We start from the raw sequence: 19,503 nt of genomic DNA, 5'->3' as shown, positions 1-19,503 counted from the left end.
CTAGAACTGAGAGAGTTGGGGTCTGTGGGACCAGGTGAGAGGCTTTGCATCTTTCCAAGTAGGTGGTGACAAGGGTTTGCATTAAGGGGAAAGCAGGGGGTGGGGTAAGTCTAGGTGAGTGGCATATTTCAGAGATAAAGTCGTGGACTATTTCTTGATTAGTGATGAGGATTAGGGTTTGAAGACTGTCAAGATTTTTAGTTTAGGAAGAAAAAGGCTGCACAGGGCACAGACTCGGGGAAACAGAACAGATTTAGGGCCTTAAGAGATGAGCTACAATGCTTTTGAGGTGTCTCAAACAGTTACCCAATAGATCCAAATATGGCACTCAGGAGAGGACCCTGGGGTTGGGCATGCAAACTGGGCAGGTGGTACATAAGCAGGTAAGCAGATGGTAGCAGGGAATTCTCACCAGCAAGGAGCAAGGTCCTAGCCAAGAACAGTATTCCAGCCCCAGGGAAAGAATAGGAATCACCAGAGCAGAGTAAACACCTTCGGGGTGTTGAGCTGAGGTGCTGTGTTTTGGAGATGGTGCTCATGGAATCATACCCTCATCTGGTCACTAGAAGTAGGGGACAAGATGGAAACTGGCAATCTGGACAAGGCCAGGACCTAGGTGACAGGTGGATCAGCCTGAGCTTGATGTTGGATTCTTGGAACATGATTGACACTGTCTTCAAATTTTCTGACTGTAGTCTGGGTTGACTCCAGTGCCTGGAGGGGGCTAAACTTGCTGGTGGGGGCAGAAGGGACTCTGGATGAGCCCAGTGAACTCTTTTCTTACATTCATATGCCCAATACCAAAGTTATCCCTCCAAAGCCCCCAAAATAATAAAGATAATGCTCATGCCATTTTACAGGTGACACTGTTCCATCACAGGAACTCCTGCTGTGTAACACCAATAGGCAACATGTTTCCTTCATGCTGTAGAAGGCTCTCTAAGTCACAGCCTACATGTTCTCCAAATGTCATCAGTTGAAACTGGCAGGGAAACCCTTAAAGGGCATATATCAGAAAGGAATCACATGCTTTCTTTCTCGTTGAAACTAACCCAAGAACCTTTCTAGTCAATTACAATGATTATTGAAAGAGAGCATATTCTTCACTTGCATTAACAGCTAGGAAGTATTTGAGAATATTCCCCTTCTCTTTTTCTAATAATGATAAAAATACTAAACAGTGTTTCTCCTAACAGGTCGGGGGCACATCAGGTCACTGGCAGGAAAGAATTCTGGCTTTCTTGAAAAGATGAAATGCCCAGGGCTTCTCAGCCTGAGGGCAGCCTGCCATGGCCGGACAGTGTGCCATTGACCATGGAGAGGGTGACGGGGTGGGAAAAGTATAGTTGGCCCATTGTTGAAATGGGACTCCAGACATCCTCATTTGCTGTGTATTAATTGAAAGAAACCATTGGTTTTGTGGCTAAAATAGTTTGCTTCTGAAATTTGCTAAGAAATGGGTGCTGATTTCTCAGAAAACTCAAGGCCAAGTTTAATTTTTCCAGCTTTCAACCTAACACATTATCCTTTTTTTCTAAAGAGTGAAAGCCTTAAATGGAAATCAAAGTCTGTAGCACAAGAACTCACCCTCTTTGCCTGCACGGGTGTTTAAGAGAAACTACACTCTGCATTTCCTTTCTCACTTCTGAGAAACTGGTTTGAAGGTCAAGCCTAATGGAACTCTTCAGAAGTTTTATTTTTCTTCGTAGTGTTAATAAAAGGCTCAGAGCTTGACCCAATAAAATTTAGACTGTGAAGCAATCTCGGTTGTTGAAGGAACCTCCATGGATATTTTTTCCCTTTAAAATATATAGAAGATCAAAGGCAGCACTTTTCCATTTCATTAAAACAACATGTAAACGCATCCATACATATGCAGATACCCCCATTTTCTCTGTAGATATCACTTAATTTTTTCCCTTTGGATTGGGTTATCATCATAGGTATGATTATTACAGCATACACATTTTGATACACCATTATAAAATATAAAATATAATTTTATGAAAAATGCATCCCTTGATGAGACGGATATGGGGTTTATGAACAAATGTAATTTTTTGCTAGAATAAGACAGGTCCGTACCAAAATTTCTATAGTTTACTCTTATAGATGCAACTATTAAAAAACTTTGTTCACATACATATGCAATGGGGTTCGGGATGAGCATGAGGTTGGCCTTTATTAGTAAAGAGGAGAAAGAGCAACTGTGGAAGGAGGTGGGAAGAATGGGTGGAGGGCACATAGCTACTGATGAAAATGATGCTTGCTGACCCTCACCTTGGGGGCATGCATCTGGCCCAAAAGCCACTTTCTCTGGAACCCCATGCTTCCTGACAACTTTGTTCTAGATTTTTCCCTGGGGGTGCAAATTCCATAACCTTATGTAAGACATGTTAAGGTATTTTATTGGTGATACAAAAGGAAATGTTTGAGTAACACTGACCAGCAGATCAGGGCTTCTTAAACTTTAATGCACAATGAATCAATGCAGATCTTGTTAAAATGCAGAATCTGGGCAGTAGGTCTGGGGTGGGGCCTGCAGTCTGCTTTTCTAAATGCTCCTAGCTGAGAGGTGGTCGGAGCACCCTTTGGAGTGCACTGTGGCAGTCGAGAATGGTCTTGCATCTGTCTCCACACTGGTGAGGCGATGTGGAAAACCCACCTAATCTGTAAGGAACATATACAGGCACCCACAAGGTCAGTGCTGAGTCACAACCCAGCACAAAGTGCCTATGTCCAGTGGAGGGAAATCAGACTAGAGTGGGATGCTATGGGCTGCAGTTAATCAGGAATGACTGGATGTGGCTGAGTATCACACTGGGTCTGATGGGGGTCAAGGGTAGGCAGGTAAAGGCAAAGAGGGGGGTAGGAATAAGGTTCTGAATAAGTCTAATTCCTGCATGATTAGCTCAGATGACCTTGGCTAGCTGAGAAAGGCTCAATAGGAGAAAACAGAGACATTAGGAGAGTTTGGCCGGGGACAGGGAAAGCAAAGGAATTGCTGTAAATCTCTAAAAGGCAAGTTGGAAATTTTGAGTTTTAAAGAGTATAGCACCTTCTCGTAAACTACAATACCTGGAAAATAAGATGAATTCCCAGAAAGAGCACGTAAAAACAATCTATGAGCGAATGATTAAGTAAATGGTGTTACATCTTTGCTATAGATGCAGTGGTTAAATGAATAAAGTCAGCCTGCATATTTTGACCAAAAAGATTGCCACGTCATAGGATGTAAATAAAATAAGTTGCAGAATAATAAAGATACATTAGAATTATTGCAAAAATTAGAATAAAACATACCGTGTGTGAGAAATTTTTTAAATGTTATGTCTTGAAAAACCCATACTGCAACATTAAAAAAAGTGAGTTTAAATTTTGTTGATTGCATTATCAATTATATTGAACACCTGGCTTCCCAAATTCAGACTTTTGATAAAGAGAAAACTTGAAGGCTGCAAAAGTCAAATGTTCCTAGTGCCTTATTATGCTGCTAATATTACAATACAATAAAATGCACATTTGCAAGGTCAAATATGATTAACAACTTAATATCATAGGGTAATTTCTAACTTCTGCAATAAACCAGATGTGGTATTTTTGAGAAGGCTCTGACTTCACATCAGTGACTAAGACTTTCATTTGCATAGAAGTCCTCTTGGTGTCCTATTACAGGGCAGATTCTCAGGCAGTAAATGCATTTCTCACCAGCACCCAGGTCCCACACCACACTGTGTATAGCGAGGCTCTAGAGAAAGTGCTAGAAAATTTAAGTTTTTGTTATTTCAGTGTTTGTAATTTTTAACATACAAAGATATAGTTTGATGTAAAATTCAGAATGCAGTAGACTAAATACATTTTTTTCAATGATTTCAAAACCAAAGGAATGAAATGAAAGATAGTGATTCTTGTTTTGTAGAAATCATTCCATTTTCGTAAGTGGGTATATCCAATTTTCAAAGCACTAGTGATTTATTATATTAGGTTGATTTGTTCATATGTTTAATGATTTATGTGTGAAACCGATAAAAACAACTCATTTTTTTTTTGTAGTCTAATTTTCTATAACCTGTTGTTACATACCATTTGCTGAGTCGGCTCTGACTCCTGGTGACCCTGTGAATGAGTGACGTCCCAATGTCCTGTCACCAGCCCTGCTCAGCTCCTGCAGACTCACACCTATGGCTTCTTTTATGTCATCAATCATCTCGTCCCTGGTCTTCCTCTTTTTGTGTGGCCTTCTATTTCTCTAAGCATTATTGTGTTTTCTAAGGAACACTGCATTCTCATATGTCACACAAATCTTTTCAAATTTAGAGAAGATAAATGTATATATGTTGACTCACATGTTGTATTTTATACAGTACACAAAATTCATCTTCAGCAAAGGCATATCTACATGAGCAAAATGACTGGCCAGCTACACTGCCTCATTCTGGGCCTTCTGAGGGTGGTTGACACACCCCAAAGGCCTTCCTTTGAGGATACATGTGTAATTACTGCAGAATCCCACCTGCCTCAGGGTTCCCACTGATACAAAGGCAGCTCTGCCTGGAGGGGTGGATGAAGCACCTCATTGTGGGAGCTCTGTCCGGCATGTCTTATTCTGAATACCCACTCATGGCTCCAAACACAGCCTCCATACTTGTTAGTCTGGTAGGGCTGCCGTAATAAAATAACACAGGCTGGACATTGGTTTTCTCACAGTTCTGTAGGCTAGAAGTCTAAGATCAAGGTGCCAGAAGGTTTGCTTTCTGCTGAGGCCTTTCTCCTTGGATTGCAGATGGCAGCCTTTCCCGTGTCTTCACAAGGCCTTTTCTCTTATAAAGATACCAGTCACATTGGATGAGGGCCTCACCCTGATGGCCTCATTTGAATTTAATCACCTCTTCAAAGACCTTCTTTCCAAATGTTTACATTCTAAGGTACTGGAGACTGGACTGTGAACACATGAATTTGGAGACAAGATTCAGCCCCAGCAGCTCTCTTGAGCAAGTCTGAATCCAAGGCACTGTAGAGGGACTCGACAGAAGACATGCAGAGGGAGGACAGGGCAGAGCTGGGCAGCAGCGGCCCTGGCAGTCAGTGCTAAGAGAGAAGGAGGAGGGGAGGAGGTCAGGGGAAAGCAGGGGGCAGAGGCAGAGATACCCACACCACAAACACTCACTTCTCAGCTCTCCGCTCAGAGTTCCTGCCATGGCCCCAAAGCAGCTTTTGTATCCTGGCCCCTGATCTGGTTTTCAATGAGACCTGCCTGGCGAGGCTGCTGTAGCAGCTTCCTGTCTCTTTCATACCCCTCTGGAAACTTACAACAAGCTCCTATTGATTGAGAGGACCAGAGAACATTTTCTATTCCTTGCAATTTGTAAGTGCTTATTGCAGGGAATGAGTAAATGTGACATGTTACATACAAGCACTTCCGTAGATGGTGTGGGCTTTAGTGATACGCACATTCCGTGTAGAGTGATGAACATAAGGGTCCTGTTACATGTTGTGTGCTTTGCCTTCATTTTTCTTAAAGCAACAGTGCAGGGTAATCAAACTCTTTTCCTTTCTAATGGATACAAATGAAAATTTATCATCATCAAGGATTCATGGTTACTTAAACAGAGCAGGTCTAGCCTGTGTGTGTGTGTGTGTGTGTGTGTGTGTATGAATGCCTGTGCATGCACACTGCTTAGCAGATAAGTCCAGAGTTTGTGTTTCTAATGGTTACCTTTACAGTATTAGCAGTATTGCCTATTACTTTCAGGCTGATTTATGCTAAATTGAAATCTGTTAATGTTTCCGTAATCTTCAAACAAAGCACAGTAAATATCTTGGAAGGTCCCCTGCAGAAACATTTCAGTTTATTTAAAAGCGCCCATGTTTTATATTTTCTTCATTAATGTCAGAAGCACTTTCACTGCAGTATAGATGTTAATTGCCACTTATCTTAATGAGTTCTTTTCTAATATAAAATAGCCTAACTTGAAATATAGCAGACTTCTTTGTCACGAAGAGATAGGAATAGCAGTCTGCTGGCTCCTGGGAGAGATGGGATGTGGTTTTTCCTATCTGCTTTCTTTGTGTTGACTGCAGGCTTTCGGATTCAGGGCCTGTGAGGGGTGAGTGCTGCCTTCATCTTCAGTGTGGGGGGGAAACAGCCCCATAGAAGTCACAAAGTAGGACTTGGGCTCCAAAAACAAAAAGCACAGCAGGAGCCTCTGAGCTTATTAAAACAGAATTATGTGGTAGCTGGTGTAATCCGTTACTAAGAGCAATTTTTAACAAAACTGTAGCAGATAGTTTCAGTTTATATTTGATTTATTTTAAAGTGTATATAATTTTAAATGAGACTACTTCCTATTTATTTCCTAGTTAGTATTCCTATCTCATCTCTCCTACCCCAAAATTTCTGTGTCCAGAACAGTGCCTGGTGGCTCTGGGCACTCAGTAAGTATTTGCTGACTAAAGAATGAATGTATTTAAAACTGATCATCATAAGGGACTATTTCTCAAACAATGTTAATAAACATTTTTATTCTATAGAATACTATTGTGCCATATACTCTAAAAGGCTATTCCATAGTCATTGTTTAAACTAAGTCTAATAACTAATATATTTGGTAATATATTATTATAATATATTATTATTTTTATTTAATATAAGGAAATGTGGCAAGAGATTATAGAATTTAGGTAAGATATTTGGCAAATAATAAATGGACTAGGACACTGTACATGCTTTCCTTAGAAAACGAGCTTCGGTCCGCCCACAAAGTAGCAGAGAGCGCTGCCTTGCAAAGGGTCATGCCCAGGACCCATGGAGCTACTTCCGTTCAGTCATGACCTTCATCTGCTGCTTCTCCATCTGACCTTGGCTTCTGTCTGTAAGAGTAGTGCCTGAACAGCTTTTAGCTGGCTTGTTTCTTTGTTCCTTTTTTTTTTTTGGTTTAAATTATGGCAATATATGCATACAATTTACTACTTTGATCATGTTTAAGTGCACAGTTCACTGGCATTATGTCCATTAGCACTGCTGTGCAACCATCACCACCACCTCTGTCCAGAATTTTTTTCACCTTTCCGAACTGAAACTCTGTATCCATTAATCACTAGCTCCCCATTCCCTCTCCCCCCACCCCCTGGTAACCAGTATTCTAATTCCTGCCTATCTGCTTTTGATGAATCTGAATACCTCATATACCTGAAATCATATCGTATGTGGCCTTGTTTGTGACTGGCTCATTGCACCGAGCATAATGTCTTTAAGGTTCCTCCATCTTGTAGCATGTGTCAAAATATTCTTCCTTTTTCAGGCTGAACAACTGAAGACAAAGGCTTAATAAAAAACCATTGTGTGTGTAGACACCATTTTGTTTACCCACTTGTCTGTTGATGAATTTTGGGGTTATTTGAAGTTTTTGGCTTTTTTCTTTTAAATAAGAAAAGTAAAAAAGGAATTTCACAGGAGCTGTTGGAAGGAAAATTGATAGCTTGGGGAGATGACCAGTCAGATTAGGTATAAGGGATCAGCTCACAGCTCAATAGCGGGAGAAAGTTATGCTCATTTATGATCTCGTGGTTTCTTTGTGCAGGAATTCAAGGCAGGGGACAGCAGGGACAAGTCTCTGCTCTACATCTGGGATCAAAGCTGAGAGACCAAAAGCCACGAGTGGCACTGGGGGACCTGTTTTGAAGGTGGCTCACTGACATGGGAAGTTGGTCCATCACCTTTGGGCCTCTCCACAGGGTTGCTGGAGTGTCTCAGCATGTTGATTTGGCTTCCCTATCTACTTCAGTCACACACTATCGGTTCTGCAGTCTTCTGCTGGTCACAGAGGCCAACTCTATTCAATGTGTGTGTGTGTCACACAAAGGTGTGAACACCCAGAGACTGTGGTTACAGGACACTGGCTACCACAAACCTCAATACTGTTAATTCTACAAAGTAAGCTAGTTATCTGGAAGTTTATTGTTTAGAAAAGATTAAGATTTTAGAATAGTGTTACTGCTTTGAAATACATGGAAACATTCAGAAGAAAAATTATAATTCTAGTCACTCATTCAGCAAATACATCCAAAGAGCATACATCAGCAAAGTAAACAAGATAAAAAGCCAGGATTTCTTTTTTCACATGCATCGGGACATATGTGAGCATCTTAAGCTAATTCTACATAACTTACTTGTTCAGAGAAGAAGTCATTTCTTCACATTGTGGCTTCTAAGCCAGTGGTTTCCAAACACCTGTCTGAAACCAACTTTGCTTTTTTCATAAGGTCCCTGTGATGCAACGGCTGTCCTCTGAAGAGCTGTCCTCTATTCCAAGGCTATTCCAGGCCTGCCTTTTCCATGTGCAGTCATCCCTCGTTTATTATGGCTAATCTGTTCCAGACTCTAGCGGTTGCACCTGGCGTTCAAGGACTCTTGGGGTGCTCGAATACATAGGCCTACAGTTCATACGTACAGTAATTTTAATTTTAATTTTAATTGTAATACAAGAGTGTATAATTGACTCAGACAACTAAACGTGCGCTGTATCATTTTCACTGTCTTGATCAACTTTTTAATGAATAGATTTGAAAATACTACGATAGAGTGAAGCCGCAAAAGTCCAACCATTAAGTGGCGTGGCGAAGGACGACTGTATTAAGAAGTGGTCGGAGGAGATCATTTACAAAGTAAAAGACTGGTCACTCTGTTGGCACCCCATTTCTTTCGAAATATAAATAGTGTTTGAATTCCAAGAATATTGGCAATCACTGTGACAAGTTTCAAAGTCAGCAGGAAAGTGCCCTGGAGTCTCTCTGTTGTACCCTTCGGTCTAAGGCAGCTGAGGGTAGACTGATGGCCTCACTTTAGAGGCTTCTCTGCAAATGGCCGAGTTATCAAACACAATCAGAGTTCTTTTGATGTGGTGATTTCATCTCTAAAGATCTTTAAATTATGGCAATATATGCATAAAATTTACTACTTTGACCATGTTTAAGTGCACAGTTCTCTAAAGAGGCCCCCAAACTGGTGGTCTCTGAGCCATGTTCTAGTATAAAATGTTAAGTGAGGACACATGCTTCATCTCACTCAAGATGCATTTAAGTGCACAAAATATTTTGTATCGCAGGAACCTTTCCCACTTGATGCCTTCTCTACCTTCTCCTCTTTACTTTCTATCCCTCCCCGCTCTCAGACTCCTACTCTTTTTAATAGAATTACTTGGACTCTAGAACACCCTTGGTTCAGCAATCTAGTTAAGGCAGTTGGCCATGATCTTCAGTAGATTAGATAATTTAAGTTACTAGAGTTGTCTCATAAGCACTGGGAATTTGAAAATGTAATTTTCTTACTATAAAATGCTAAATTTCTCCAGTCGTCAGTACCTTCAAAATAATGAATATTATTAGCTGCAAAACAGCTCAAGATGCAATGGAGATTAATTTCCATTAGTTACCAACTGACAGTCAACTGCTACCCACCATGTAAGACAATAAAAGTTCTGAATGCTTCATTTTTATCCTCCATTAAATGTTCAAAGTCAGATGGCATCAAGAAATATATTACAACTGGAATGTACACAAAATGACCAAAGGTAGCCCTGGCCAGTGTGGCTCAGCTAGTTGGAGCATCATCCTGTGCATTGCAGGGTCGTGGGTTTGAACCCTGGTTCAGAGGCAGGAGGGAGGCAAACCATCGACATTTCTCTCTCATATTGAAGCTTCTCTCTCTCCCTTCTTCTCTCTCTAAAATCATTTTAAAAAATTTAAAAAATGCCTTACACATTAAAAAAAATGACCAAAGGGTATTTCATATTTTTCTTGTGGTGGAATAAACAAAGAGGGCCCTGAGGATGAAGTCAGATCTGCTAAAAATGAAAAAGGGCTTCCCTGGTTATAGCAGCATAAATTGAAGAATAAAGGAAGAAAATTTTTTTAATTAAGAACTGGTCAAGTTCTCTGAGAAGCATAGAGCATTTTAAACAGCATGTGATTTCAAAAGGTTGAGCGTAGCTGTGTGGATGCCTCTAAAACACACAAACGAGCCACCAGAGGATGCTCTCCAGGGCTCACAGCTACTGCAACTGACCCATACTGCTGTAAGAACAAATCTGGTCCTTCTCTACTTCTGTGAATTTATATTTTTAGTTTGGAATCCTCTATCAATATCAATTGCAAGAATGGAAACTGTTTAGAATGACTTTCTTTAAAGTGGTAAAACAAAATAAAAGCAAAGCATAGGAGTTGAGAAAGCAGACCAATAAATAGCCAAGAAGAAAAATCAATATCTTGTTATTATGTGTCTTTTGTCAACTTAATAACACTGTGCTTATGCAAGTTTTATAGGTCTTATCTCTAGATAAATGTGTGCAAAGCCAATAAACAAATAGGTAGATTGTTTATGAGTATACACATACAAACACATTCTCTAAGTATATATATACATATAATCTAAGTATACATCTATATATCTATATCTGCACATAATCTATGTATATACACATACATAATCTATGTGGCACATATATATCGATGCCACTTTCCTTAATAAAATAAAATCTAGGGCTGTCAAGATTCCCCCTAGAAGACTATAGTCCTTGAGGAATGACTGACCAAGTGAGCCAATTCTGTCACCCTGATTTTTCTTGGTTTCTCTTTCCCTGGTGAGGGCTTCTACTCATGGGAATCAACCTTGGGGAGGAGGGAGGTTACTGTTCATTTTCAGAATCTTATTTTTATTATAATCTGGACCTACAAGACTCTCCTTTGAATTCTTTTGAAGCACAAAACCTTATTTTGATTCCTTCCAGACCATCTCCCATAACTCTAGTAACAAACTATAGAAATGATCTCTGAAAGTATAGTCTTAATCTCCCATAACACTAAAAGGTACTACGTGGGAAGTGAGTGAGGGGCATACGGAAGTGAAACAGAAACCGTACACTGACATGGAGCAGCTGCACGTGGGAGCTCCCTGTCTGGGTCTGTGAGCCTCACTAATTCTCCCTGAGACTCCAGGGAAAGAGGCCCTCGGCTTGTTTCTAAGGAGCCCCATTTCTAATATTCACCCTTTTTCTGTGCTCTTAAATATTCTGATCTTTCATTTCAGAATGAAGATAAAGAGAGAGATTTATTTCCTTCCTCATCTGTAGCTTCCTGTCTCAGAGCTCTGCTGTATCCTAGGTACAAGGAATGACTTCACCTGCAAGATCCCACTCTCTTTTCAGCATGAGGATGTCTAAATACGAGAGACACGTCACCCACACAAACCTGGTTATCAGTGAGAAAACAGAGATGAACCAGGGAGCAGGAAGTAATATGAAGTACTAGTGAAAGAAAGTACTTAGAACATACAAATTATACTCCAAAATATCTGTCTTACTTTGTAATTCAAGACACTATTCCTTGAAACCCACAGTTATTTTTATTTTTATGTGTTATCATTGTCCTTATCATTAGTGGGGACCTTAAGATGAAAGATGCTCGACATGCCATGGAGTTCTGATTTCTCAGGATCCAAGATACCCTGATGCTGAATGTGTCACCAGATCTGGTCTCTCCTATAAGACTGCCTGGTAAAGAGTCTGAGATAATTTAATTATTGTATGGAACTTCTCAGTTACTTTGAATTGGTGAAAAGACAGTCTCTGTTCCTGGGACACAGAGAGTAGCTGGTTGTAGGTAGAAGGGCTAAAGAAAAGTTCTGGAGAGATTGTGTAAGGATATGATAGATGCACTAATAAATCATTACAGATCCAAATTAAGTGATAAAGGACAAATACAGGGTGGGGCAAAACTAGTGTTACGGTTGTGAGTACTCAAAACCCAGCATCTATTCTTATATAATTATTTATTAATTACTGTGCTATTTTCCATATTAAAAACAGCAGTAAACCTGTCTATGTCCCACCTTGTATTCCTGGCTTCATAATGGAGACTAAACCTAAGACCACCATGGCCACCTCCACAGGAAGGGTGGGGAAGGGAACAACTGTGAGTGTTCGGGAGGACAGGGTGTGCAATAGCTTTTTGTTTCTGTACGTTGACTGCAGCTTACTTGGATTTAGCTTTTTGTCCCAAATGATGTAGGAAAATACAGAATGCATATAGCCCAATTTTAAGAGGTGGGACTTGGGTTTCTCAGATTCTCTGCACACCTGGAGGCCTGGCTAGTGGTTGGGGTCCCCATGGGTGGTCAGCGATTGGGCCATGTGTGGGCTCCTAAACTGGGCAGACTAGTCTGTTTTACTGAAAGCACATGGGCTGAGGGAAAAGGAGTAGGTTCTCAAGAGGAACATCTTTATACCAGAAAAAACAAAGATTTCCAGCTTCTCTGATGGACTGTCTGCTAATGATTAATTAACTAATTAGTGCCCTGGGTACAGTTACTCCTCACTCATGACTGCCTACATTCCATCACTCTTCATGGAGGAACGCCATGGAGGTCCCTGTGCCAGAACATGCTTCAGTATAAACGGGGAGGGGGGGGGGAATGCAAGTGTTGACTCCTACAGTCACTTTGAAGACGGGAGGCAAAGGGAGTATCCCAGGTACAGGCCATCAATATCCGCACAGATAGGTAATGTGTGTGAACATTACTTTAAACTGATAAAAGGAATCATGGAAAGGAGGCTTTTCTAAAACAAACAAACAAAAAATCCTTTTAGTGTGAAGTCTTCCCTTTCATCTTCTAATTCTGTTCCTTGGTGTTGAGTCCCGAGCTCTCAATTGTCCCTCTTCCCTGCTGGCCTGTGCGCTGGCTTCATGAGATCCCCTCCCACCACCAGCCTCCTAGCAGGGCATCCCCCAGGGTCTGCTCCTGGGCTTCTCCTTGTCTTCCCAAGTAGACAGATCCCGGTCCCTCTGCTTTCTCCCATTTCTTCCATATCTCTGACTCCCAAATGCCGTTCTCAACGTTCTCTGTCTGTAGGTGGTGGGAGCGGCAGTAAGGCAGTGGTACTAACCTCAGCTAACAATGGAGGGAGAACATCTGAATTTGCGCTCATTTATTTACCTGGACAAAATAAAGAAATGAAGAACTGTCACATTTACTCCTTGGATTGGCACAGGCCCTCTCATTGGGCCCATGTTTCAGATGATGGCATGGTTTTTATTGGAAGCTCCAACATGGCGGGGTTGACAGTGATACCTTTGCTTATTTGAGCACCTCACCTAGGGCTCCTCATTGCTGCTGATGTGTGCTGGACCATGCAAAATTTTGCATTATATTATCTATCTTTAAATTAACCCTCACAATATGAACAAGATAGCACTAGCAATTCTTGCATGTCCAAAAGCCAAGCAATGGCCTAGCTCACCCATCCAGCTATACCTGGAGCCATGAACACCAGTCATCTTAACCAGTAAAAACAACGACGATCTGCTCAGGTGTAACAGATTTAACTGCATTGCTCTTTTGAAAGAAAAGTTTTTATGATAAAAATGTAAACTGAAATAAAAACTTTTAATTATGTTGTTTCATCTTTAACATACTCTGTTTTCAGTGTACATTTATTATATCATGCAAATTGTGTCTCAGTACACCAAAGCATGTGAAGTTAGTTGAATAGTGTCTTCTGAATTGGTGTCCACTCAGAAGCTCAGAGAGGGACCTTATTTCAAAATAGGGACTTTGCAGATGTAGTTAAGATGAGGTCATGTTGGATTAGAGTGGATACAATGAATGGTGTCCTTATAAGAACAGGAGACAAGACATGACAAGAAGAAGACCATGTGAAGATGAAGACAGAAACTGGAGTTATGTGGCCACAGTCAACAGAACAACTGGGGCAACCAGGGGTGGGAAGAGGCAAAGAAGAATTCCTGCTTAGAGTCTTGGGAAGGAATGTGACCTTGTGCCAACATCTTGATTTTGGACTTTTAGCTTCCAGAACTGTGAGAAAATATATTTTTGTTGGTTTAAGCCATCCAGTTTGTGATGGCAGCCTTAAGAAATTAGTCCATTATAACCCAGCAGGTATGGCTTAGGGGTTGAGCGTCGACCCATGTATCAAGAGGCTGCCGGTTTCATTCCCGGTCAGGGCACATGCCCAGGTTGTGGGCCCAATCCCCAGTGAGGGCTGTGCAGGAGGCAGCCAATCGATGTTCTCTCTCATCAATGTTTCTACCTCTCTCCCTCTCCTTTCTTCTCTCTCTAAAATCAATAAAGACAAAAATAAATAAATTAGTCCACTATGTTTAAAATTTGTAAGTAAGAAGTACCCGTGTGTGGAGGTGAGAGCTAGCGTTTTATTCAGATTGGGTGAGTACACAGGGAGGTTCAGAGACAGCTACCCTCCGAATACCCCACATCCTAGCACAGCCAGGCCTAAGCGATTCAAGCAGGCCCTGCCCTCTCCATTTCCAGGCCCCTTTTCTTTTTAATTGTTCTATCTGATTAGAAAGCTTTCTCTCCCATTTTTTCCCCCTTCAAACTCTCAATTCCTCCCCAGGACTTCCTTGACCACAGCTGTCTTATTTCCTCAACGCATCAGGATGATGTGTGGATACGCCTTTCTCTCGCTTAACTCTGGAAGCTCCCCAAAGAACGGAGCTGTTTTCAGGCCATCGCACCGCAGGGCCCACCTTGGAACGTTCCAAAGAAAAGTCACCCAGAACATGCGTGGTGCTTCGGATGGACCTGGAGGGAGCAGTCCAGAGGAATGAGAGCTACAGGGCTCTGTCCTATGAACACAGCTTGCCCACAGGTATCACTTGTTCGCTGCCTGCACACCTGGTGACGTGAGAAAAAGTAGGAAGGAGACTGGCCACTGTAAGACTCGCAGAGAAGAGCCTTAGACATGACAGCTCACAGAGGATCTCAGCTAGCACGGGAGCCGGAGGCCTGGGTGATGCTGGGCAGGTTCGTATCTGTGTTCAAAGGCTGTCCTTTAAAGAGGGATGGGTGTTTCTCATGTGATTTCGGAGCTCAGAAATAAGATCCAGGAATGAACATACAAAAGATGCAGGTTTTTATCAATATAAATTAATTTTCAAGGTTTGAGTTATTCAAAGAATTAAAAAATTCTTTCAGAGATGATGAGTGGCCCATTGCCGGAGGCATTCAAGCAGAGAATGAATGGCCATTGTTAGATTTGCCTTTAGCCTAACTGGATAAATGACTCCCAAGTACTCATCAAACTCTGAAGGTTTTCAAATTATGCAGGTTTTATTTTCCCCTTTCACAATTCCCCAGTTAAATAAGTACTTAGTGGGCATTTGAAGTGAAAAGCAATTCCTCAGAGATTCACCTCCCAAGACAATTAAACTATGAAGACTATCATATAATTGTTTCATTGCAAACACTTTAGCCATGCTACTTAAGTTACATAATAATAGTACTTAAAACTTTAATAAAGATTGAAAAAAAAGCCCTGGCTGGTTTGGCTCAGTGGTTGGAGTGTCAGCCTGTGGTCCAGAGAGACCCGGGCTTGGTTCCCGCTAGGGGCATGTGCCTCAGTTGCAGTTTGTCCCCAGCCTTGGTTGGGTCATGCGAGTGGCGATCACTCGATGTGTCCCTTTCATGTCGATGTTTCTCTTACTCTCTCTCTCTCTTCCTCTCTTTCCCTCCCACTCTATCTAAACAAGAAAATGAAAAAATGTCCTCGGGTGAGGATAAAAAAATAAATAAAAAGATTGAAATAAAATTTTCAAATCTTTACCTTTCCAAAAGCATTTTTGGAGTATATTTTATTTCCGGAACACTCAATTCACTATACCCTACCTGTGTGATTTTTTAATCGAGCAGGGAAACAATGAAGAAAGAACATTTGGAAACATTTTTAACATAGGTTTACCTGGTGATAAGATATTTATAAGCAGTGTTACTGAATAATATTTAATAATTTCATATCCAATAATAAAATAATTTTATTACTATCCTAAAAGTAACAGATAAAATGTAGTAGGAAATTCCTTAAAAAGGCATATTTTTATTTTATTGGTCAAATGCTGTGGCTTGAAGCCAAACATGCTAGACGAGTTTGACAGAGCCAACCCAAAACACAGTTGCTAATCTGGGCCCCCAGTCAGTAGGGAAGATGTGCCAATGTATTTATTTCTCTATTATGTTGAATAAAAAAAGAAGACAGAGTTTTACTGTAAATCATGTTTACCATAATTTAGATTCATTAAGCATGTCTGAAAAAATTTTTTGAGAGAGTATATATGAAGGAATACAATATCTTGAGAAGGGATAATCAAGCATGATTAAAAGATGCTATTCCTACTATAACCTACACATTAAGTTATGTCAATAAATGTCCTAGCCAAACTTCTCTTCTCCTCCTCCTCCTCCTTCTTCTTCTTTTTTAATCCTCATCGGAGGATACTTTCCCATTTATCTTCAGATAGAGTGGGGTGGGGGAGAAACATCAATGTGAGAGAGACACATCGATTGGTTGTCTTCCACAGGACCCCCACCAGGGCCTGGGACCAAACCAAAGCCGAGGTATGTGCCCTTGTCTAGAATCAAACCTGTGACTGTTTGGTCCATGAGCCAACACTCTAATGGCTGAACCAAACTGGCCAGGGCAAAACTTTTCTTCTTTTATAGAGAAGAACATTTATAGTACCTTTCGTATACCCAGGTATATCAGTTTTACTTTATTTTTCTCTAGTTATGTCACGAATTACATTTTCCAAATAAGAATGCTATAACATTACTCCCAACATCACTAACACCTCATGCATATAATTTAATTTGAAGATTTATATTTGACCTATGTACTTAAAAACAGCAATATATAAAGCAATATGTAGTACAGCATCAAAAATATATTAGTCATGACAATTCCTAAGAGATTCACATTTTATGGAAGATAACATGCAATTAACAAATAAAAACTCTGCAAATGTGGTGGTGAAGTAAAGTTTGTATTTTCAAAGTGATTGCTGACTTTAAGAAGGAAATTAGATTTTACCCTCTCTTGTATTAAAATGTTTCTGTGCATTCTATGTTGGAGTACTGAGTAGGGACAGTTAACAGTGAAAAGACCAAACTTTTGCAACAACAATCCATATGACTGAGCCAAGCACACTAGAAACATCGAACCTTTCAGATCCTTTCGCATTCTAGGGCTTAGAGAAATGAAGGGCTACTAAGAGGTCTCTGGTTTCAGTGACTGAACTGGGGCTATCTTGATTTCAAATTCTAATTTTAAAATGCACATTTGAAAAAGTTCTCATTGAATAATACTAAAACTCCTTAATAGAGAGAGGACACTGGTCTGCAATAAGAGAGATAAGGTAGATGTTAGGAAAGAAAGGAACAATAAAACAAAGATCACACATCCAATATGCAATTACCAGAGAGACTAGATCTACGTGTAAGATTTGCATCATTTCCTTCATTCCTCCCAGCTCCTACACACGGTTACCTGGCACTACCATGCCAGAAAAAAAATCATAAAAGATGTGAGTATAGTCTTTCCTTTTCCTTCTTCTTTTTGATAAGGAAATAAAAACGTTCACGTGACCCTGTGCCACAGTGTCCGAAAGGTGTAGATTTTAGCTGCGTGCTCATGTGTTGACACTGTGATCTTCAGTATGTCATTTACCCTCCAATTCTCCTTTTCTTTAGGGCACAGCATATGGAGATATTAGGTCCTCCTCCCCGAAAAAAAGGAGTGTTACATCAAAGACATAAGTAAAAGTGCTTTGAGAATTGTGCTATGAAGATACGACTGTAACAGTAAAGAGGCTTAGATGGTCTGATATGTTATTATAAATGCAACTTAAACACTCTCTTTAAACACACGCATAAAAGCTGAAAAATCTAAAGACTGAGAAAATTTAAATCATAAGCCATAAGGCCAAAATAAGTAATTTTGAACCCTAGAAGTTAAACATATTACTAGAAGTAGTCACTTGGGGAAAATAAAAATTTATTATTTGAAGGATGATGCAAAAATCCCGTCATAAAAAAATTATTAGGTTTTAGATTTGAATGTTAGATTTTGGATGTCTCTCAGTTAAATATGATCACTTTAATATAGTCTTTTATTTTAAGAAAACTCTATAAGCAAGGCCTTATTTTATTTTGTACTCCATCCGCTTTGCCTGATGCCAGATCGTTAATTCCTTTTGCATTAAGTCACAACAATCCAGTTCCGGTTCTAGATCTGGTTCTGTCTGTTTCACTTGTGTAGCTGGGCTTAGAATAGTGGTATGATTTTCTTTTTCAGAATGAACACATATTTAAGGTCAATGTCTTACATTCTTGAAAATAACATAGAGACTCTGTAATTCCTATAACACTAATCTGCATATAAACTTTACACATACAAAAGATTAGTGGCCAACACTCTCTTATTCATTCTAACATTACTTATTGGTGTTCTTCTTTTTTGGTTCATAGTGCACACCCAATAAGTATAAGTGACATAATCCAGAACTTGAAAAGCTAAGAGCCATGACATATACCGAAAGAAGAAAAAAGGCTATAAAAGTGACAGTAATATAAACTGAAAAGGATATGCCATTTAATAAAACAAAATGCATTTAGCTCACAGTAGAAAATAAGGAAGCTTATCTGTAGCTAGAGAAACATAAATTAGGTTTCTTATTAAGCCAAATTCCCTTAATATAAAAATTTAAAACCTCCCCACTGGAGATAAAACATTTATCCTCAATTTAAATATGCAATGTTAAATAAAGCAATTCAATATTCTACTTAGCATTTCTTAAGAGTTTACTATTATTCTATTTCTATTTGTTTTCAGTTGCATGTCAAGAAAATTTATTTAAAAATAATTGTTGCCCTGGCCGGTTTGGCTCAGCGGTGGGAGGGTCAGCCTGCGGACCAGAGAGTCCCAGGTTCAGTTCCCGCTGGGGGCACGTACCCCCACCCCCCCAAAAAAATTGTTGAGCTGTTATATGAAGAATATTTTATCTACACATGACTAAAACATAAGGATTGGGGGCAGATTTTAGGACCAATACTATTGAGATTGCTGTTGAGACTGAAAACCTGAATATGCAGAATGCTGTACAACGTAAATGTAAGTCTATTTCTTATTTCTAGTAGTTAACAGGGAAGTGAACATTTATTACAGTTCACTTTTACCATGGAGGTTCCACCAAATCTATTATTTAACACAAACCCTCCAGGAGAGTGCGATTGTGCTAAAGTAGCTATCTCAAAGGACACCATAAAATAATCCCATTCTGTCCTTATGTTTGTAGAAGTGGTTTCTTTTTACAAAATAATCTATGCAAACCCATCAACACAGTACATATGCACTTGTGTGCTCCATCAGAGAAAATTCCTGGAGACGAATGTTAAGTATGCCAGGGTTAAGTCACATGCCTTGCTGTACAGAAATACCAGAAATCTGACATATCGATGGTATTCACAGATGCTGATATATATATTTATGGGACTCTATCAGCATAAATCAAATGGCTATGAATAAAACATCATTTAATTCTGCAGGAATTCAATTCCAACTTCAGAAGTAGAGCATCACTAAACTCCTTGCTACTGCTGAAACAAGAAAGCCAAAAAGAAACACATCTCAATTTCTTTAA

At 40.0% G+C, this 19,503-nt stretch overlaps 1 protein-coding gene across 5 annotated transcripts in view; it reads right to left on the bottom strand.

Moving 5' to 3' along the window:
* Positions 1 to 19,503, bottom strand: part of CTNND2 (catenin delta 2) — an 858,429-nt gene that overhangs the window by 312,609 nt on the left and 526,317 nt on the right. The window lies entirely within an intron of this gene.

Source organism: Molossus molossus, unplaced genomic scaffold, assembly GCF_014108415.1.
Source record: "Molossus molossus isolate mMolMol1 unplaced genomic scaffold, mMolMol1.p scaffold_m16_p_3, whole genome shotgun sequence".
In the NCBI taxonomy this organism is placed as follows: Eukaryota; Metazoa; Chordata; class Mammalia; order Chiroptera; family Molossidae; genus Molossus; species Molossus molossus.
Note: the sequence above shows the minus strand (reverse complement) of the source record. Positions and strands in the feature narration are given on the sequence as shown.